General features: G+C 38.3%; 2 protein-coding genes across 14 annotated transcripts in view; one reads left to right on the top strand and one right to left on the bottom strand.

Moving 5' to 3' along the window:
* Window positions 1-23,146, bottom strand: part of LOC129780134 (pickpocket protein 28) — a 332,703-nt gene that overhangs the window by 227,922 nt on the left and 81,635 nt on the right. The gene's annotated exons all lie outside the window — the stretch shown is intronic.
* LOC129780136 (homeobox protein 13) overlaps window positions 1-23,146 on the top strand; it is a 262,084-nt gene that overhangs the window by 165,254 nt on the left and 73,684 nt on the right. The gene's annotated exons all lie outside the window — the stretch shown is intronic.

Raw genomic sequence — 23,146 nt, 5'->3', positions numbered from 1 at the left:
CCCACCGAGCTGTGTTTCCCTAACACGGACTTCAAAATAAATGTTTTGGGGGAAATCGCTTCGTCTAAACATGCAAGTCTCACTGAGCTGTATTTTCCTAACACCGATTTCAATATTAATGTACCTGGGGGAATCCGCTTAGCAAATACATGCAAGTCGGGGGTAATTTTTGGTGTACGGTACTTTTGTGCTCGCTTGTCATTGTGCAGGCCGAAATATGTTTCCCTAAAACGTACTTTTAAAATGGGAAGCCTGGGAGAATCGCCATTTCAGATACTAGGGGGGAATGAACTTTCGCGGTTCGAGAACTACGTAAACATGAGATGTGCAAAAATTTCAAAGGGAAATACAATGATTGTTTGACAATTTTTCCGTTCAAATATTTTGGTACTCCTAGGCATCATGTCAAACGAAAAAGGACGTTCATCAAATTTATTTGTAACGAAGACCACAATCTATTACAAAAAAATGGGTGGGTTATATCTATGATATAACCGTAAGGTTGACGTGGGACTATCTTAGCTTAGTAACCATTTGTATGTATTGATTGCAGTTTGCATGTATTTGCAATGGCGATTTCCCCAGACACCTTGGTTTAGAAGTCTTTATAGGTAATCAGATTTCAGTCGGAACAAAAATACTCCCGACCTGCATGAATTTGCAATCCCAATTTCCCTGGACACCTTGTTTCTTAAGCCTGTGTTGGGGAAACATATTTTAGTCGGAACAAATTGCCCTCGACTTGCATGTATTAGCAATGCCAATTTTCCCTCGCTCCATGGATTTAAAGTCTGTGGTAGAGAAACACATTTCAGTCGGAACAAAAATGCCCCCGAATTGCATGTATTTGCAATGCTAACTTTCCCACGCTCCTTGGACTTGACTTTCATGTATTTGCAATGTCGATTTCGCCAATGCTGCTTGGTTTTGAAGTCTGTGTTAGGGAACATATTTCGGAGAGAACAAAAGTCCCCCTACTTTCATGTATTTTCAATTCCGATTTTCCCAACGCTGCTTGGTTTTGAAGTCTGTGTTGGGGAAACCGTAAATCGGGCCAATCAAAACGAGGCAGTTAGGGCGTTTAGATAACGCTTAACATTTTACAGTTATTCAATTATTTATCTAATGAAAAACGACATTTTATTAATTGCGATAGATGCGTAGAAATATTCCCTATCAATTGATGCAAACATCTTTCCGATCCAGTAGAAAATGTTCGAGTTATAAGCATTCGAAATCTTGCATTTTTTCCTGCATGTTCAGTGTTTATGTTTTCATTTTACCCCCCATATATTCCGGTTAGACGTAGTCCCACGTCAAAAATCGATGCATTCTAAAATAATATTCGAAGTGGTAAACAAGTGAATTGCATAATATAATAGCGTAGTTCTACGTCGAAAATATGCGGTCGTGTCCTAGATGCAACCCCTTACAATTTTTTGACGTAGAACTACGTCTTTCAGGAAGGGTGCCAAATCAGAAAACAGGTTACGTTTTTATGAAATAAAGTTAACGTTAATAACTAGTTTCACTGCGAACGAACTCTGATGATTTGCATACCAATCGAACAGGAAATTCTCTAAGATTTGTTTGATATGCTACACATTCCAAATTCCTAATCACTAAACGGCGCAAATTAATAAAAACTGGAAGTATTCCAATTTTCCCATACATTTGTTCTGCCGATTTGGGTGCTTCCCTACCCGTGCTGTCAATAACGAGCAACTTATACATTCGTTTCTGCCCGTTTCCAACTCATTTGGTATAAATGAGCCATCCGCGGTTTGAAATAACTTATCATCATTCATTCTGTGGACACCGACTGGACAACATCGTTGCTGGACGAGCTGGACGACGAAGGATCGAGTGCCTTTCTCAAGGCAATGAGGGTGGAGGTGTAGTGCAGGAGTAGAGTAAAGTTTTTCCAAGGGCATTTCTCAAAGCTAGAGATGAATGAACTGAAAAAGTTTAAAGTCTCTATAATCAAAACCAAACCAAACCTTGAAATAACAGTCTCGAGCGAGTATGCGAACGCAGCACAACGAACAGATGACATTGATTCCCAATGTTTCGTTCACATTCACTACAACAGCATCGAAGAACAGGAAGCCCTCTGTATCAAAGTTTGCAACGGCAAAGATGCTGGCTGCAGCGCACGAGGAATTTCTGTGCCAGTGTGGATATGGAAGACTATCCAGAATTTTGGAATATGGCTATACACTGCGTTTATTTCAATACAACCTTACTATGGTATGTGCTGCAGTTCGCTTCCACCTCAGGCGCATCATAGAAGCAAAAGTAGAGGAACCCGGGGCAAGAGTGCCACCTTAAGCTAATACGCGTTTTTGAATGCTCTTTTGTTATATTTTTTCCCATTTTTTGCTGGTTTGTTCATTTATAATCTTATTTAGGTGTAGCTATGCATCAAATTGTTTAAAAGTTATGTTTACTATGAAAATGTTTCATTTACAAAAATGATGTTTTTGGCTTGTATTACGGGGCAAGAGTGCCACCTCGACTGGGCAAGAGTGTCAATCTTATAAAAATATACTTTTTGATAAAAAAAAGCACTGTGAAATTCACGGTGGTTCCAAAGAACGCAAACTGGTGGCGTTCACGAAAACCGGCAAGCCAATCTTCTCCGGCCAATTTGGATGTATTGTCGAAAGAGTGATCTAAATTATTTCACTCTGCGATTTTATACCCTAGGCTCGGGATGTCGTGTGTTGTCAGCCCATAAAATAACTTCTGCATATTAAGGATGTGACTCACGAGTTACTCCTCCTGTTGTTTAGAAAACACAGTTTTAAAACGGCCTAACTTCTGTACATATTTGGGCAATGTTCTTCTGGGCAAACTATATTCCTCCGCAGCTCGTCTCCATGATTTACAGAATGTACGGCAACAACCATAGTTTCCATCTGCCACTGGTTTTGGAACGAAATCCGTTCATATTTACAAACCATGACCACAACAAACACAACCACGACTACACTATTTGCGTTTGACAGATCGAATTCGAGGTTACGACTATGGCATTTTTACCCCAGGCTCCTTTTGCCCGGAAGTTGAGAGATAACAAATTTATTTTTTATTGAAATAAATGCATACGATTTAAATTAGTTCATACAGTAATTTGAAGTAAAATGATTATTCTATTTGTATTTATGGGTGGAGTCATGCAAACATATAAAAACTGAGGGTATTTCGTTAATTTGCGCCTGTGCGTTCTTATATAGATTGCAGTTGTAAGTAGCTCAGTTAGTATTTATCTTTTTTCCAATAAAAATATTTAAGGTTCTGGCTGATGATATGTGAGATATATGTAGTATCTGTATAAAAGTAGTTAGTTAAGTTAAATAATTGTAAAAGATGGAAATAGGCAAAATAATCAGATGGGCACTCTTGCCCCGGGTTCCCCTATTTATAGTCTGTGTGTGGAGTTGGCTCATACACGAATTAAATGCAGCGATCATTAAACGGGCAATGAGAGAGGAGATAGGAAATATTGCGATTTAAGGGGGTATTCTAGTGTAGAGACACGAATTTCTGACGTTTTTTCGAGTTCCGTAAAAAAACGAAGAGTATTTTTACAACCCATTATATCATTATTTGTTCATCTATCTTTTCACAATAAAACAAAAATTAAACGAAGAAAAAATATTCATAACTAGAGTAGTTACAAGTTGATGAAGTGAAGTGGTTGTGCCATGGCGTACACGATTCCAGCCCTTCTGGTTATCTGGTTATCAGTAAAGATTCCGTTATCGCCTGAACCTCGGACAAGTCAAAAACATCTTTTTTGACAAACTGACGGCCGTTTGAAAACCAAAATGCGGTTTAAAGATTTTTTTTTACGTCATGTCATGAATCGGTTCAGTAGAACTTGAGATATCGTGTACGCCAGTTTCAAAAAACTAGTTTCGAGAAAAACGCGTTTGAAGTTCATTGTTATGGTCGTACCAGGTTAGCATCACTAAAATGGCTCTAGCTTGGTAAATAATGGGATTTTCGATAAGTCCTTCCTAGGGTATATTCTTGAATGCCTATACTATAGAAATATGATGGAAAAAAAATTGTTTTTTTTTCAAATTTCTAGACTAGAATACTGCCTTAAGCTGCAGTTCCGCCATTTCTCGATTGTTCGCAATTATTAGGCAATTCAGCTATAACAGAGCCGAATTTGTTCGTGTACATTTTTATCTCATGTTGTATATTACACAGTTTACACCATTTGGGCGTAAGAGTATTCCTATTCTATTGATACACAACACATGTCGCTTTTTTCGGCGCAAAAATATTCCTGTTGTTCGAATGTCCACAGTTGGACTATACACTGCGGGACTATTGGTATGAGGCTTCCATTGTTGTGTTATTAATAATACCAATTACCGATGCAGCAGACCGTAATGTGAGCGGTAAGGGACCGGGATTACCGTCATATGATGATTGTTGCTCGGACGTAGTAGCTAGAATCCGTTCAATGCTCTCATTTTTCTCCAGAAGTGTAAGGATATTATAGACACCGGAGCGGACCTATTCGGTAGACCCAAAGTACTTGACGATGACCACTTTATTCGCAACGGGTTGGAGATCCTAGTATGCACAAACCACGAAACGCGGTTGCTGTACTGTTTTCGTCACAACGTTGTTTCAGTTCAATAACGTTGTCAAGTTTAATTTGAAAACTTATGGGTTACTATGAGTGACGATGTACAAGCGAGCTCCGATTTTCCATTATGATATGAGGACAACGGACTTTATGTTGAAATCATGAAACAATTGTCAAACAGAACATGTGACAATGTGACAAATCTGATGAGAAAATTTCCAAAAATCAGAATTATCTGAAGATTCCTTCGTTTTAGAGAACGAAACTGGTACATATAAAACTGATTGTTTGGTTTCATTCTCTGTTATATTCACTCATTAAAATTCTTCAAAAACTGCTTTTTTTTGGCTATCGCGTTTTTATTCCGGAACTACTTGGAACGATGTAGTAGATTTGAAACAAAGAATTTTCGTGATTTTTTTTCGGATGTTAGGAATAAAATGAAGTGTTTTGATATTTTAGTTACTGTTTAAGGTATATTTGAAGATGTATTTTCCATTTTTGAGTGCACAAATAATGATTATTACGCTGTGGACAGTTGGATGCTGTCTAAAAATCGGTACCTTGCTGGTGGTACCGGTTCTGAAGCAATGGGGTGCCGCAGAACAAATTTCAATGAATATTTTAAAACTTTACGATAATAGCTAAGGCGTTACACAGGGGTTTTTAAAAATTCGAAAAACTACCAAAATGGCGGCATTTTTTGTTAAAAATTAGATGTTTTCCATAAAAAAAATCGCTGTTTATAAGCTCATAAAAAATCGAAAAAAATAGATATCAAAAAACGACTATGTAACGCTTTAGATAACTTATTTTTACGTGCTGATAAAAAATTCCAGCCAAATCGGTCGAGTAGATCCTGAGATATCGATACCACCAGCTGGAAAACATGGTTTTGAAAAAAAATGCATTTAAAAATTCGTACAGCAATACTATATCCCTTGGGGTAACCTCACATTTCTGGCTGTTTCTTTCCATCGTAATCAAATATCGAAAAATCCTTTCAGTACAACATTTCTGAAGGGCAGAACTTTCCCAAAAATACAAGAGTCCTGTCACGGTCGCCATATAAGGTAACACTCAGTGTTGCCACATTTTGATCTGTACCGGAAGGGTTAAAAATCTTTCTCATCTGTACTTTTTGTACCAAAAATCTGTAACACAAATCTGTACCATCGAAAAAAATTGTCGCAGAGAAAAAATAATTTTATTAGCATGAAAAAAATACTCCTTTATTTTTTACAAAATATTACATTCAGTTACTACAAATACTACATTTGCTGTAAATGTACTTTCAAATTTGCATGCCTCGAACCACTCGTGCGTTTGATGTTGCTAAATTTAGATCGCATACAATCATTCAATAATATTTTAGATCTGCCGCCGCGATGTTCAGTCAAATCTTTTGATCTAAAAATTCCGTTCATAAGCCGATTTTAAAGCTTATTCTTGTTCTGATTATATTCAGAAAAAAAACCTATGCCGAGGAGTGAGACATAGTGAGATCGTTAGGAACAGCAGCCTTCGAGCGTCGGATCATTAAAATCGAATCCTTTTCTTAGTTGCTTGAACAGCTCCCCGAAAAACCTGCAAGAAATATGCTCAAAAATTATCTGCCTTCGCCATCCATTGATTCTTCTGCTGCCATCCTAACATAATTACTATTGCCGCTTTTCATCTTTGATCTTTAAGTTCAGTAGCATTAGACATTGAAACAACGGAAAATTCCTCGCATAGATTAGTGGGAATGGTAAGATAAAAATCTTTCGGCTGTACATGTAGCATCGAGAATCCAGGGGTTTCAGCATGGAACATTGAACCTTTGGTGGCAGTCTGATTTTTGTCACAGTTTTACTGATTTCTTGTTTCATCTGCACTATTTGTTTCAAAAATCTGTATCGAAAACTGTACCATTCCAAATTTTTGTTGTATAGAAGAAGAAGCAACGGACATTCACGATCCATAAGCCATCCGACAAGCGACCAGACGGTGATCTTCCCTTTACCCAAATTTTGCTTTTCCTATTTGGCCTTTTTCAAGGCTAGCGGCGAATGAAACCTACGATCACCGCGAGAAGGATCTCTAAACTATACAAAACTCGTCTTACATTTTCACTAAAAAACGGAATTGCTAGTTTTAATAATCTTAATTGGCCTTTTTTAAGTCTAGCGTGGAAATAACTGAAAAAGTTGAAAGCACATATAATCCAATACTACAACCACTACTACTGAGCTGTGAGCGCTCTCTACTCGAGTGAGAAAATATAAAAGAACTCGTCATGGGAAGGATGAAGTCGATAACGGCACGTCTAACAATCAACCCAGATGGTCTTTTTTGAGAGGCACAAATTTATTATCAAAGAGTTTATGAATAGAAGTTATCAAAGATGTTCAAACTCAACAGGCAAATCCTACGTCAACTATGTCAACGGTTGTGTCTCAGTTACAATTCTTCTGATTTTGTAAATTAAAAAAAAACCTAGCTTGGTACTTTGTAGCTTCAGTATTCGATGATTCGTTATTTTTCATTTTTCGGTACAGGCCGACTTCCAAACTTTTGTTTATGTTCATATTGTTTACAGTAAGAATGAACTGTTATGAAATAAAAGACTGAAATCAAGAAGGTATGTTTAGCTTGTTTTTATGATTCAACTGCAATGCTAGTAAATTTGAATAATAAAGGAGTTATTTTAGCTGAGAGTGACTTTCTGTGTATAGCAATAAATGAGTCTTAGAAAAGCTACTTCAGTTCTGAAGTTCTTATGCTGAAGTCACTTTTTGTCACCTAATATAGCAAAACTTATGTCTCAGAAAAAACTGTAAGGGGTTGTATCTAGGACACAACCGCATATTTTCGACGTAGAACTACGCAATTACATTATGCAATCCACTTGTTTATCACTTCGATTATTATTTTAGAATTCATCGAAATTTTTGTAATAGATTATGTTCTTCGTTACAAATAAATTTAATGAACGTCTTTTTACGTTTGCTATGATGCCTAGGACTATCAAAATATGTGAACGGAAAAATTGTCAAACTATCATTTTATTTTACATTTCCCTCGGAAGTTATTGCACATCTCATATTTACGTAGTGCTCGAACCGCGAAAGTTCATTCACCTCTAGTATCTGAAATCACGATTTTCCCAGGCTTCTCAGTTTAAAAGTACGTTTTAGGGAAACATATTCCGGTCTGCACAGCAACAAGCGAGTACAAAAGTACTCTACATCAAAAAATAACCCCGACTTACATTTATTTGAAAAGCGGATTCCCCCATGCAAATTAATTTTGAAGTCTGTGCGGGAAAAAAATACTCCCGGCTTGCATGTTTTGACAAAGCGGATTCCCTCAGGCATATTGATTTTGAAGTCCGTGTTAGGGAAACACAGCTCGATGGGAACAAAATACCCCCGATTTGCATGTATATTTGTAAAGCGGATTTCCACAGGTACGTCGATTTTGAAGTCTGTGTTGGGGATACCATAAATTGGGTCAATCAAAACTTGGCAGTTAGGGCGTTTAGATAACGCTTGACATTTTACAGTTATTCAATTGTTCATCTCATGAAAAATAACATTTTATTAATTGTGATAGACGCGTGAAATATTTCCTATCAATTGATGTAATCATCTTTCCGATCTGTTAAGAAATGTTCGAGTTATAAGCATTCGAAATACGGGTAGGGTTAGCACACAAATCGACAGAACAAATTTATGGGAAAAAAAGGAAGATCTTCCAGTTTTCATGAATTTGAATCGTTTAGACATTAGTGAATTGTAATGTATAGCATAACAAACAAATCTTAGAGAATTTCCGATTCGATTGGTATGCAAATCATGAGAATTCGTTCACAGTGAAAATAGTTGTTAACGTTAACTTTATTTCATAAAAACGTGACCTGTTTTCAGATTTGGCACCCTTCCTGAAAGACGTAGTTCTACGTCAAAATGCGACAAAAATACAGTGCACAAACATATTTGCAAGCATTCATTCCGGAAAATGTCGACGTTTAAGCTAGTTACAGCGGATGAAGATAAAATAATGGTTCTTTTAGATGTGAATGGTTGAATCATAACTTGTACGATGACTGCGAAAAGGATTTCAAAATTAATCGTACATTTTCCCGAGAAGCAGAATTGCTTCTCGAAAAATTAATGATCATAAGTAGTTCATAACAATACAAAAAAAAATGCATAACTATGTTGCCTAGCTTATCTTGTTTTACATATTCATACAGATTTTTTTTTTTATAAATTCGTTTATTTTTACAGGCTCAGTTACATAAGTTTAAAGGAGCCGAAATCTTAAATATATATATTTTTAAAACTATATATATGAACAATTTTCTTAAATCTATGGTTAGTAATGTGGGAAACCGATTACTCGTGGTGGACTCGAGATTAAAAGGGTGACATTTTCTCAGGAAAAGGATGGGGTATAAGGAAATTATTACAATGTTGATAATCACACACACTCAATTCTTAAATCTATTCGTACATCAGTTGTGAATTTACATTTCATTCTTCTGTTTATAGCAAGCGGACCAATTACTCACAAAGGAAGAAATGGAGGGTATAAGGATATAAGGATAATCACACACGAACATCGATAGATTTAAGGAAAACATATATTTGGGACATGTAATCAAGGTCTAACCGAGCCAACACATCTCTCACCGGCACATTGGGCTGCCTTCCTCTAGCCCGAAGGAAGTTCTCTAAATTCGATCTGGCAACAAGATACACCTCACACGACCAAACAACGTGTTCGATGTCGTGGTAACCTCGGCCACAAACGCAGATATTGCTGCCGGCCAGATTGAAACGAAAGAGTAGCGCGTCTAACGAACAGTGATTGGACATGAGTCGGGAGAAGGTGCGAATAAAGTCCCGACTCAAGTCCAGACTTTTGAACCATGGTTTGAGGCTAACCTTAGGGATAATCGAGTGAAGCCACCGGCCCAATTCATCTTCGTTCCATTTGCGTTGCCAGTTAGCGATGGTATTTTTACGGACTAAAGAGTAAAATTCATTGAAGGCGATTTGACGCTGATAAATATCGCCTTCAATCGCACCTACCTTTGCTAATGAGTCAGCCCTCTCATTACCCGGAATTGAGCAATGAGAAGGGACCCACACAAAGGTAATGACATAACAGCGTCTGGATAAAGCACTCAAAATTTTTCGTATTCTCTCAAGGAAGTACGGCGAGTGCTTTTCCGGCCTCACTGAACGGATAGCTTCGACAGAGCTAAGACTATCCGTTACAATGTAATAGTGTTCAACAGGTCGTGAGGCGACGCTGTCCAGCGCCCAATGAATTGCTGCCAATTCAGCAATATACACTGAAGACTGTGTGAGGTGCTAAAAAATTCGTTGAACACTCCAAATCCTGTGGACTCATTTATAGTGGACCCATCAGTAAAGTACATATTATCACAATTGATACCCCTATATTTTTCATCGAAGATCGTTGGAGCGATCCTCGATCGTTGGTAATCTGAATATCCATGGATATCTTGCTTCATGGACAGATCAAAATGCACAGAGGAATTGATGTAGTCAGGGAAACAAACACGGTTGGGAATATACGAAGAAGAATCAACCTGCATGGAGATGAATTCATGATATAAACTCATGAATCCGGAGTGAAAATTTAGCTCGATTAGCCGCTCAAAATTTCCGATCACCAATAGGTTCATGACCTTACACCGGATGAAGAGCCGAAGAGATAATAAATTGAAGCGATCTTTTAGTGGGAGTAGGCCTGCCAAAACCTCGAGACTCATGGTATGCGTTGAGGGCATACATCCCAACGCAATACGGAGACAAAGATACTGAATTCGCTCGAGTTCAATGAGATGTGTTTTGGCAGCTGATTGAAAACAGAAACTGCCATACTCCATCACTGAGAGAATAGTTGTTCTATACAACATTATAAGATCTTCGGGATGGGCTCCCCACCAGGTGCCGGTAATTGTACGGAGAAAGTTTATTCTTTGTTGGCATTTTTTACTCAGATACCTAATATGGGCCCCCAAGTACATTTGGAGTCGAACCAGACCCCAAGATACTTGAATGACATAGCATGAGTGATCGGTTTACCCAAAAGTTGAAGCTTTGGTTTTGCTGGTCTATGCTTCCTAGAAAAAACCACCATCTCTGTTTTCTCCGTGGAGAATTCGATCCCTAGCCCAATGGCCCAGGTTGAAAAATTGTTCAAAGTATCTTGTAAGGGTCCTTGCAGGTCGGATTCGTTTGATCCTACGACAGACACCACTCCATCATCTGCAAGTTGTCTTAGGCTGCAATTTTGTGTAAGGCAATTGTCGATGTCGCTTACATAGAAGTTGTACAAAAGGGGGCTTAAACATGAGCCCTGGGGGAGGCCCATGTAAGAGAACCGACTTACTGCCGAATCTCCGTGAGAAAAGTTCAAATGCTTCTCACAAAGCAAGTTATATAACATATTATTCAATAGAGGCGGCAGACCCCGAGAGTGTAATTTGTCTGTCAAAACCTCTATTGAAACAGAATCAAAGGCCCCCTTTATGTCCAAGAATACTGAAGCCATTTGTTTTTTTCCGGCGTAAGCCATTTGAATTTCTGAAGAAAGCAACGCAAGACAATCATTCGTCCCCTTGCCCCTGCGGAACCCATATTGTGTATCTGAGAGTAGGCCATTCGTTTCAACCCATCGATCAAGGCGAAACAAGATCATTTTCTCCAACAATTTCCGTATACAAGACAGCATTGCTATTGGGCGGTACGAATTGAAGTCGGACGCGGGTTTTCCGGGTTTTTGAATAGCTATAATTCGCACTTGTCTCCAATCATCTGGAACAATATTATTCTCCAGAAATCGATTGAATAAATTCAACAAGCGATGTTTCGCCACATCAGGGAGGTTTTTCAGCAAGTTGAACTTAATTCTATCCGATCCCGGAGCAGAATTGTTACATGAAAGCAGAGCAAGAGAGAATTCTACCATCGAAAACTCGGAATCAAGATCGCACCTATCTTGTGGTATATCTCGAACAATTTTTTGCACAGGAGCGGAATCAGGACAAACCTTCCGTGCAAAATTAAAAATCCATCGATGTGAATATTCCTCGCTTTCATTGGATGAAGAGCGATTTCTCATGTTTCGAGCCACTTTCCATAATTTTTTCATTGAAGTTTCTCGTGACAAACCTCCCACGAAATTTCGCCAATAAGCACGTTTTTTCCCTTTGATCAAGTTTTTAAATTGATTTTCAAGGTCCAAATACGATTGAAAATTTTCAATGGTTCCACGTTTCCGAAAAGCTTTGAATGCGTTCGATTTATCCTGATAAAGCTTGGAACATTGGCTATCCCACCATGGATTGGGAGGCCTTCGACGAATAGTGGAGCCTGGGATGGGTTTCGTTTGAGCGCGAATCGCTCCAATATTCATACAGATGAAAACAATGAAAATTAGTTTGTAGCTACACTAACAATCTATCATACAGATTTCAAAATTATTTGTGTATTGATATTTATCAATACTTATAAATATTTGAATGAAAAAACTGTACATAAACGGTAAAAGTCTTTTTGACGTAGGACTACGTCTAACCGGAAGATATAGGGGGTGAAATGGAAATCTAGGCACTGAACAAGTAGGAAAAAATGCAAGATTTGGAACGCTTATAACTCGAGCATTTCTCAATAGATCGCAAAGGTTTTTGCATCAATTGATAGGAAATATATCTACGCATCTATCATAACGAATAACATTTCATTTTTCTTGAGATAAATAATTGAATAATTGTGAAATATCAAGCATTGTCAAAATGCACTATGTGCCCATTTTTGATTGGTCCATTTTGTGCTTCTCAAATCGAACCGACCAAAACGGGCAACCAGAGCAGCAGCGAAATAGAATGAAGCACGATTGGAAAGGAAAAAGAAAAAAATGAACGAAACATTGGTCGCAGTCTCACACATGCGTAATTCTCGAGCCAGCCAGTCAGCTTAAAAATCCCTGCTCCGCTGCCGTAACGATCATTCTCATTCAAACCGTACACCACATCGGTTCGCATCACAACACATTAACAAACCAATCCAAGCAGCCATTTCTGGACATGGTAAAGGAGGAAAAGTGAAGAGAAAGGCAAAATCCCGCTCGAACCGTGTTGATCTGGAGTTTCCCGCATGGGTAGCTAGGCCGAGCACGTTAGTACCAGTGCACCAGTCCACCTAGCCGGCGTTATATAGTTTCGGCCGCCGAAGTGATCGAGTTGGCTGGCAAAGCTGCTCGCGACGATAAGAAAACCCGCATTCGGAACAGAACACATTCGGTTCGGTGGACATCAAGACAACAGACAGTTGCAGCGTGTGGCGAGTGGCAAACGCAATCACAAAACGGCATCAGGTAGCAGAAGAAAAAAGTTTGTTCTTTATACAAACTGCTTTGGTGGCAAATCCAGAACAAGGCGGCATCGAGGGCGTTCGAAATGGGTTTTTTTCAAAACCACGAGTACTAAGTTTTCTAAATTGGAACCATTCCATAAAACAAGGCGCTTATCAGGGCCATTAAACCTTCCAAAAAAGAGTTTAGGAAATACAGTTCAATGCTTTCTAAAACAATATCCAAAATAATAATAAAACACAAATTGATTCTTTCATAATTTGCTTGCCAGGATATGATGAGTATGTGAATTAGGCAGTTTTTCTGAGCTTATTGATTTTCACCAATTCTTAAATTGCTTCTAGATTGAAAGTACAGTAATTTACACTTATCTCGACATTTAGCTAATTGGACGGACCTGTAATGCGACATATTTAGTTGGACATTTTTGTAAACATAGGGTTCGGGGTCCAAATTATGACCCCACATGGAAAGTCGACACTGTACCACTGTCATCGCAAATGTTCAATTACAGGTTAAAATTACCTCCAATCCGATACTGAGTGGTGGTAATGCGACATGCCATTGAATGTAATTTACTGTAAAATATGTCACAAGCTGGATGGGAAGAAATTTTCCAACTGTGAAAGCTGTGGCGAGTGGCAAACGCAATCGTTAAACAGGAAGGTTTAGCCGAACAAGATGGGGATATCGAGTGATAACAAAACAATAAACTCTTTAGATTGAAGATAATTTTGTGATCCTGAAAATGACCTTTTTAAGCCTGCATGTGAATCCAACGAGCGAACAAATCGTAATGAATGTATTTTTTTGCCATCGCTCCCTTTTAACGCTCATTCGTTCGTCTCGTTGGACTCGCCCCTCTGGCTGAGTCTGCCGATTTGTCTCTATCCTGTGAGTGTGTACCGCTAGAGTATAAAACACGCGGACCCCAAAAAAATATCTTATTTGCTTTCAAACCGTAAACCCGTGTGGTTGTACGGCATCAGCATCGTGGACGTAACAAAGGAGGACAAGTTAAGGGAAAGGCAAAGTCTCACTCGAGCCGTACAGATCTCCAGATCCCTGTTGGTCGCATTCACTGATTGCTCCGCAAGGGTAACTAGGCCGAACGGATTGGTGCCGGAGCACCAGTATACCTAACAGCGATTATAGAGTTTCGGCCGTCGGAGTGCTCGAGTTGGCTTGCAAAGCTGCTCACGACAATCAAAAAACCCGCATCAAGAACAGAGCAGCTTCGGTTCGGCGCTCATCAAGACAACAATTAGTTTCAGTGAGTGGCAAAGTGTTTCTCCGGCACGTCACATTAAATGTAATTTACTGAACAACATGTCACAAGCTGGATGGGAAGAAATTTTCCAATTGTGAAAGCTGTGGTTTAACCGAACAAGATGGGAATATCGAGTGATAACAAAAACACAACACCAAAGGTTCTTTTCAGAACCATCAACATATTCATAAAGAGTAAACAGTAAACTAATCCATTTTTCAGGTAGATAGGTAGGTATTCACGTAGGAGAAGAAAATAAAACAATATATTTAAAATATATGTTTAACAAAAGCTGTCCCCTTTGTATAGTCCTACGTCACTCCGGTTATGTCCCCGACATTACCCACCCGTCTTTTTTTAAAATCAATTCTACTTCCAATCGTATCCACGAAAAGTTTCAAGATTCAAGAAAAGATAACATCATGAAAATTGTATAAATATTAGGTTGGGGAAAAAGTAATCCATTATTTGGCTGAATTTAGTGATCAATATCTCGCGTAATATCGATCATACAATATCAAATTTACGCTCGTTGTAAAGGTGGCATGTCACACTAAAAAAAATCTCTTGTTGTTTTTTGTTTGTTCCATTCAGTTCTGTGTTACAGGGTGTTAACATTGGAGGTCAACAAAGAGAAAATTCGGTACATTTTACACTTTTTATTTGATAAATGCGAAAATGCAAGCCAGGCCGATGGAATTGTGATTGATGTTCATGGGGCCGATAATGCAACGGAAAAACGTGCAATTTAATTTATTTTCAACATTTCAACAATTTTTTTTCATTTTTTTTTTTAATGCAATACACTAAATTAAGATCTCTACTGTCAACAAATGGACCGTTTTAAGCTAGCGAATGGCCAGAAACGCTCAGAGTTGGCCAAAAGAAGAGGTGGTGTGTTCCAATCAGGACAACGCAAGGCTACACAATTCAAAACTTGATTGGGATGTTTTTATGCATCCACCATATAGTTCTGACCGGGCACCAAATGATTATCACCTTTTTCTCGCATTGGAAAATTTACAAAGTGATAAGGAATTGGGATCAAGAGAAGATTGAAAAAATCTATTGCTATGGTTTTTCGTTAATAACGACCAAGACCTCTATGATAGAGACATTATGAAGCTACCTTTAGAACGGCAACAAATTTTCCAACTGAGACGAACCAGCCCAGGAGGCTGAAAGTCTCAAAAATAAAGAATAAAAAAAAAAATTTTCCAACAAAACGGTGTATATTTGACCCAAATCGGACAATCCGAAGCATATTAAAAATAGTTTTGAATTTCACCCAAAATTAATGAATTACTTTTCCTCCAACCTAATATTTTCTCTTCAGTAAAATGATGGCAATGAAACTGAAGAAATTGTATAAACTGACAATTAAATACTCATTGTATTGCAAGAAACTGTAATCAACGAGTCCCATCGTTTATCATCCACAATTTTTTTTTCGATGGTCCACCAGAAGGTCATGTCAACATAATTTGTTTTGGTTCAGCCAAAAAGACCCTGGTCTACCGTTTAGCATCTCTTTTTATGATTTTATGCTTGAGTTGCTATAAAGCTGTAATTTAAAATTCATGTTATTTCAGTTATATATTTCATGTGTAGTTCGACAAAAATCACACTTTTACTCCGGATTAATTAGCGTAGTCCGACAAACATTGCAGTAAATTGTATTTTATTTATATTTAAACTGTTCTGCGTTCCACACATTTCTATTCCATATCGATTTGCTGTTCGCTCTAAGTGTTTACATATTCTATTTCCAATTTTTCTAGTTTTTTTTGACGTAGGATTACGTCTTTCGGGAACATATTGGGGTACATATTGAAAATCGAAAATCGAGCACATCGTGAAAATTGTCCAATTTCAAACGGATATTGCTCAGTCATTTAATGATTGATTGATGAAATTTTTGCGTTAATCGATTTCGGCACTCCATAACAATTTTTTATATTGAATAAAATTATATATGTCATGAAACTAACTATCGAACAATTGAAAAATCTAAACCCCTATTCTAACAGAATTATCCACTTCTAATTGGTCGAAATTGACGACACATGTGGCGGTTCCCTAACAGAGACATCAAAACCAAGCTGCCTGGCACAAGTGTAATTGTAAAATTGTGTTTGGTAGCAGTTGTGTTAAAAATGACTTGATATATGAAACAATTAATTTAAATTCGCGTTGGGTTGAATAAAGAAAGTAAAAATTATAAAACAAAACAAAACAAATTATAAAAAGTAACATGTTTTTACTGATGAGAAAAATTGATAATTGTGTTCGGTATTGGTAATTATCTTATATTACATTGGTGAGTTTTTTTTTTCTTTATTTCATCCATACATAACACAGGAGACATCTCGTTTAGGGTAACAGAGGGCGGTTTTCATCATATCTAATTCCACTTTGGCATCTTCTATCTGATACGCACCACCCAACGACTGTTTACCATACTTCTGTCATCATTACTCGGTAAACACTGGTGGAATGAACAAACAATACCCAACTACCAAACAAAATAGCCCTTCTCAGGGCCACCAAATCAATATCAAAGAGTTTAACGATTCTTCTTCTTCTTCTTTGTTTTTAAGAGGCTTTAAACTTTGCAGTTCATTCGCCTCTAATTTAACGATTTAATTCTTCAAACATATCCAAAATCAACAGATAGCCGATTCCGTTAATCCTACGTCAACTATGCGGTACACCCTTTAATTGATATACAGTCAAAGCTCTCTATAACGACAATCTTTATAGCGACAAATCTCTCTATAACGACCTTTCCCTATAACGACACATTATCGCTTCTATTTACTAAAACATAACATTCTCTATTGCGACAATTTTCAATTTCACTCCACTCATTGTGTGTGTGTAAATGTAGTGCCTACGAACGTAAATAGTCTATGTTGTGTATTAATCAACTTGGAATATTTGTTCAAGCCCAACATTTACATTTGTACATTTTTTTCATATTCAACCATCAATACTCTATAACTCTTTCTAAGACACTATTTCGGTACGACTCATAGTTTTTGAGATATAAATTATCAAAGATTTCTCTTACTCAAATCGATACGCCCTTTTCAAAAGTTACGCTTGAGTCAAAAAATTCCCAATTGCTGTGAAAAACTCATATTTCCTCCAACCCAAACGGAATACACACTTTCATTGGAATCAAGAATACAAGTTTTTAGAATCTGCATTTTTAGGACGATTTCATTTGGAATTGCTGATACACGAAAATCTTCAACGCTATAAATAAATTGGACATAATTCAAAGGTTCGAAAAGGGTACTAAAAAGACAACATTGTCTAATGAATTCAATGTTCAATTTGCACAATGTGAATCATCAAAAATATGGACTAGAGTCGTGAAAGGGGTAAGAATATTGGTTTCATTGATGTTCAATTGGTATATTTTGTCTGGCAATGAGATAAATGAAATCAATAATTTATTAGATCAGGGTCTGACGGAGCATTCAACAATTAAACTGTAAGCCCACCCAGCAAGCAGATGTTTTCCAGATTATCTATGCTGTTTATTAACAAAAAAATCAATCAACAATTTACTATTTTTTTTCTATCTAGAGAAAAAATTGTTTCGGACGAATAAGCTAAATTTTATATTCATTGTTTAATGTTTTGACGTAGGACTACGTCTTTCATTTCTATACCGGGGTGTAAAACCAAAGTTTCGAAAATGAAAGCGTTACGCCGGAGACCGAGATTTTGAGCGTTAATAGCTCTTAAACAACTGAACGAAATGGTATGATAAACACTTCATTCGAAAGATAAAAGGTCTACGCGTCATATACTTGTTACTTTTTCATCCAAAAACTTGTTTCAATAGTCTTAAAATTGCTTTCAAAACAGGCTATTGAAATCACCAATCGGTATATAAGCGAGCGCTGCTCGTAAACCCCTCAGTTATGATTGAACAGCGATTGGAGCATGTTGTCGCTGTGTTGTGAAGCTATTTTCGTTTATCATGAAAGCGCTAATGAACGGTGTCACCAAGAGCCTGTATGTGCACCTAAGGCCAGAAGGGAATCCATCAGGAGGAGAGTGATGCCACGGTTCCGCTTGAAACATCGGCCGCCACACACACATATACACGCGCGGAATTCTCGTTGCTGAAAAATAATCTACCAGTTCCCCTGGGAATTGAAAAATACATTCATGCGAAAGAGTTTATTTTAATGTTTTCTATCCATATAACACTGCAACCAAATACATTTGGTTTTGTGATTTTTCAATCAATCGCAATTAATAGGAAAGCTTCTGAATATTTTTTTCCCATCAGTGGAAAACTTTCGTATCCAATATTGGATGCGTAACATGAAAAACGTGAAACATCATCGCTAAAATCAAGTCATTTTCAAGCGATTATTTGCTTTCTACTCATATAATGCTGCGACCAAATACATTTCGTTTTGGATTTTTTCAATCAAGTGCGATCAACCTAAGACCACGTCTTTCGGCAATTTATTAGAGGTGCAATGAATCTTTAGGAATTCCCGCTCTACGCGCACTGGCAAACAATGTTTACTCAACAATTTCTCAAACGAGAAATGGGTGTTGTGAGAAAAGATTAGCGAACGCGAAAACGACAAACGGGAGAAAGATATGTTTGGAGGTTGAAGGAAATTGGCAGAAAACTTCTTCATTCTATCATTCAAATAATGTGATTCATACCACTTCGTTTTACCAGAAAGAGTTTCTTAATGCTCAAAGGAGGAATTGAGTCCTCCGAGGAAATTACCCAGCGCAAATTAGAGTCGACTATCGATTGCGGCATTCGTACACAAATAATTTTATAATGCAGTTTCACCAAAGTGATTTCTTCGGATATATTCACTACATCATGTCATATATTTCATATTCTTCATTATGAAATCCATATGCATGGCACCTATCGGTATCGAATTATCATCGACACCACGATTTTCGCTAAATGCTCCTTTCAGTTCGGCCTGTAAAAAACTTTTCTGAACTCTAATCCATCAAATTGGGAGCCCTGAAAAGGGCCGTTGATTATATGCTAAGCTAATATAGCACGCTCTCCTCGGATACGATGGGCCAGCTGGATGTCCTTGGGCATGATGTGATGCGTTTTGCATGGATAGCACACAAATTGGTATCTTCGAATAGGACTCCTGCAGCGTCATAACCGCGGAACTTTGGAAGCGCAAGTCGGTTTTGAAATCCTGAGCAATTCAACGAACTGCTGCAAAGGTAGCTTGCGGATCAGCGACTTCTGATAGCGACGAATTTTACGCAAAGTTCCCGGTCGATAGCGATGTGGCTTCTTCACCTATCCTGCTGCTGGTGCGCTTATCCGAGCTGCTTTCATGTGCCTTACCACCGAAAGACTAACGAGCTGTCTGCGAAAGACTAACGAGCTCGAGTCCTCACGGTGCGAGAGTAGAGTAAGAAATGAACGAAAGCAAAGGAAGCGTCATTTTATAAAACATAAAAGTATCGAATGTAAACCCCACCCTCTTTATTATATAAGCTTACTGTATACTTACGAATATAATAAGGGTGGGGTTTAGATTCTATACTTTTATGGTTTATAAAATGACGCTTCCTTTGCTTTCGTTCATTTCAGCTTTTGCTTTCGAAGTCAGCTCGGATAAGCGCACCAGTAGCAGGATAGGTGGAGAAGCCACATCGCTATCGACCGGGAACTTCGCATGAAATTCTTCGCTATCAGATATCGACCGAATTGCTGATCCGCAAGCTACCTTTGCAGCATTTGGTTCGTGGAATTGCTCAGGACTTCAAAACCGACTTGCGCTTCCAAAGTTCCGCGGTTATGACGCTGCAGGAGGCTTATTCGAAGATACCAATTTGTGTGCTATCCATGCAAAACGCGTCACATCATGCCCAAGGACATCCAGCTGGCCCATCGTATCCGAGGAGAGCGTGTTATATTAGCTTAGCATATAATCAACGGCCCTTTTCAGGGATCCCAATTTGATGGATTAGAGTTCAGAAAAGTTTTTTACAGGCCGAACTGAAAGGAGCATTTAGCGAAAATCGTGGTGTCGATGATAATTCGATACCGATAGGTGCCATGGATATGGATATCATAATGAAGAATATGAAATATATGACATGATGTAGTGAATATATCCCCATATCGAAGAAATCATTTTGATGAAACTGTTTACCGTTTGTCGTTTTTAATTGTTGGGAAAGGGCATTATTTTTGCTGAGTAAATTCCAAGAAAAAATCCATTCCTTCTTTAAGCGTGATTCATTCTGCTTCGGATCAACGGAACAGTATGATAATAATTTCATACAAAAGATAAAATGTCCAAGAGTTATATGATTGCTATTTATTGGGTCGAAAAATTGTTTCAATAGCTTAATGATAGCTTCGAAAACAGGTTATTGAAATCATTCGTATCCGTATGTAGCGCGCCCACTTGGAAGCCCATTAATCTTATTGGAATGTGAGATGGGGAAGCTCATACTTACGTCTATGCATTATGCTGTACACTTCAATTAGAGCCCCCGCACACTACAGACTATTCTTCAGCCGACAGTTTGGTCGGATCGGCTACTGGTGCAAACACCGACCCAACGGAATCGGTGTAATGTGCGCACATGCATACCTCTCCGTACTGATTAAGAAGCCGACCGAACTATCGGTCGACAAGTCAGTCTGCAGTCTGCGGGGGGGGGGGGAAAAATTTTCAGTCGAGTTAACTCTTTTTTACAGTAATGCTTTTGAATCCGGACACTTTGCATTACATTCAATATCATACCACAGCCATAACATTTTTTTCATGTTGAATTTATGCGAAAAATAGCTACTAATATAGTTACTGATAGTTTCTTGATAGTTACTAATCAATCACATTAATTCAACATGCAGAAAATGTTGTGGCTGCGGTATGGTATTAAATGTAACGCAAAGTGTCCGGATTCAAATACATTACTGTATACTTACTTCGATGTTATTCGTTTCTCTCTCAGGGTAAGCAACGAATATAATAAGGGTGGGGTTTAGATTCTATACTTTTATGGTTTATAAAATGACGCTTCCTTTGCTTTCGTTCATTTCTTACTCTACTCTCGCACCGTGAGGACTCGTTTGTTTGGGACAAAGCAGACAGCTCGTTAGTCTTTCGGTGGTAAGGCACCACGAAAGCAGCTCGGATAAGCGCACCAGCCGCAGGAAGTGTGGAGAAGCCACATCGCTATCGACCGGGAACTTTGCGTGAAATTCGTCGCTATCAGAAGTCGCTGATCCGCAAGCTACCTTTGCAGCAGTTCGTTGAATTGCTCAGGATTTCAAAACCGACTTGCGCTTCCAAAGTTCCGCGGTTATGACGCTGCAGGAGTCCTATTCGAAGATACCAATTTGTGTGCTATCCATGCAAAACGCGTCACATCATGCCCAAGGACATCCAGCTGGCCCATCGTATCCGAGGAGAGCGTGCTATATTAGCTTAGCATATAATCAACGGCCCTTTTCAGGGCTCCAAATTTGATGGATTAGAGTTCAGAAAAGTTTTTTACAGGCCAAACTGAAACGATAATTTTCGTTTGGATGCCATACAGCATCGAGAAAATTCCGGAAAGATCTAATCGTTGCTGAAAAACAATCTGCCAGTTCCCTGGGAATTGAAAAATACATTCATGCGAAAGAGTTTATTTTAATGTTTTCTAATCATATAACACAGCGACCAAATACATTTGATTTCGTAATTTTTCAATCAAGTGTAATTAGCTGGAAAGCTTCGGAAGATTATTCTTTCCCATCAGTAGGATATTTTCGTATCTAATATTGTATGCGCGCGCAACGGAAATTGTTTCGTATCGCGAAAATTATATAATATTCAATCGATTATTGCTCAGTCGCCGAAATTTTCATACTCAGAGAGTTTATTCTCCTCTAGTTTGCCTTCCAAATTGCCATCGTAAACCACACCTTCTCTCGATTCAATCACGCACGAAAAGCATACTTAAATGATATTCTGGTGGTGAAACCCATTCATTTTTCGTGAGGCGTCGTACACAAATTACGTAACGCGATAAGGGGGGAGGGGGTAGATGTTGCGTTACTTTCTGTTTATTAGAGATAGGACATTGCGTTACGTAAGGGGGGGGAGGGGGTTCAAGATCCGGATTTTTAGCGTTACGTAATTTGTGCACGACGCCTGAGTACATCGACAAGACAACATCGTTACTGAACGAGCTGAACGGCGAGGGATCGAGGGATTCATTACCTGGCCTGACCTGACCAGAAATGCAATCAGTTTGTTTTAACTGTGAGGGAGCGCAGAAAAGCCGATCGATCAGAAGGAGAAGAGAAGGTGACCAAGAGAGCATCGAAATACGGTTCCTCGGGAAGACATTGAAGCAGCCGCCACACACACACACATATACACGCGCGCAACTCTTTTCGTTTGCTGGTTATCGAGAAGAAACCTGGAAAGAAATGATCGTTGCGAAAAATAATCTGCCAGTTCCCCTTGGAATTGAAAATTACATCCACGAATTTTTTTCTATCCATATAATACTGCGACCACATACATTTGGTTTTGTGGTTTGTCAATCAAGTGCAGTTAACAGGGAAGCTTCTGAAGATTATTCTTCAGAACAAGGTTTTTTGTATCCAATATTGAATGCATATAACCTTGAGCCTCCAACGTAATGCTCTCGTGTTTGAAGCCACCCAAATATTTATTTATTCATTCATTCAGGATGGATTTAGATTCAACTTCAAACAAATGATCCATAAATCAACGATAGTCCTACGTCACCCTTGCGGTTATACCATAGATATAACCCACTTCCTGTTTTTTTGTTTCAAAATGGTTAGACATCAATTGCTTTAATTT

This window comes from Toxorhynchites rutilus, chromosome 3 (assembly GCF_029784135.1).
Source record: "Toxorhynchites rutilus septentrionalis strain SRP chromosome 3, ASM2978413v1, whole genome shotgun sequence".
NCBI classification, from domain to species: Eukaryota; Metazoa; Arthropoda; class Insecta; order Diptera; family Culicidae; genus Toxorhynchites; species Toxorhynchites rutilus.
Note: the sequence above shows the minus strand (reverse complement) of the source record. Positions and strands in the feature narration are given on the sequence as shown.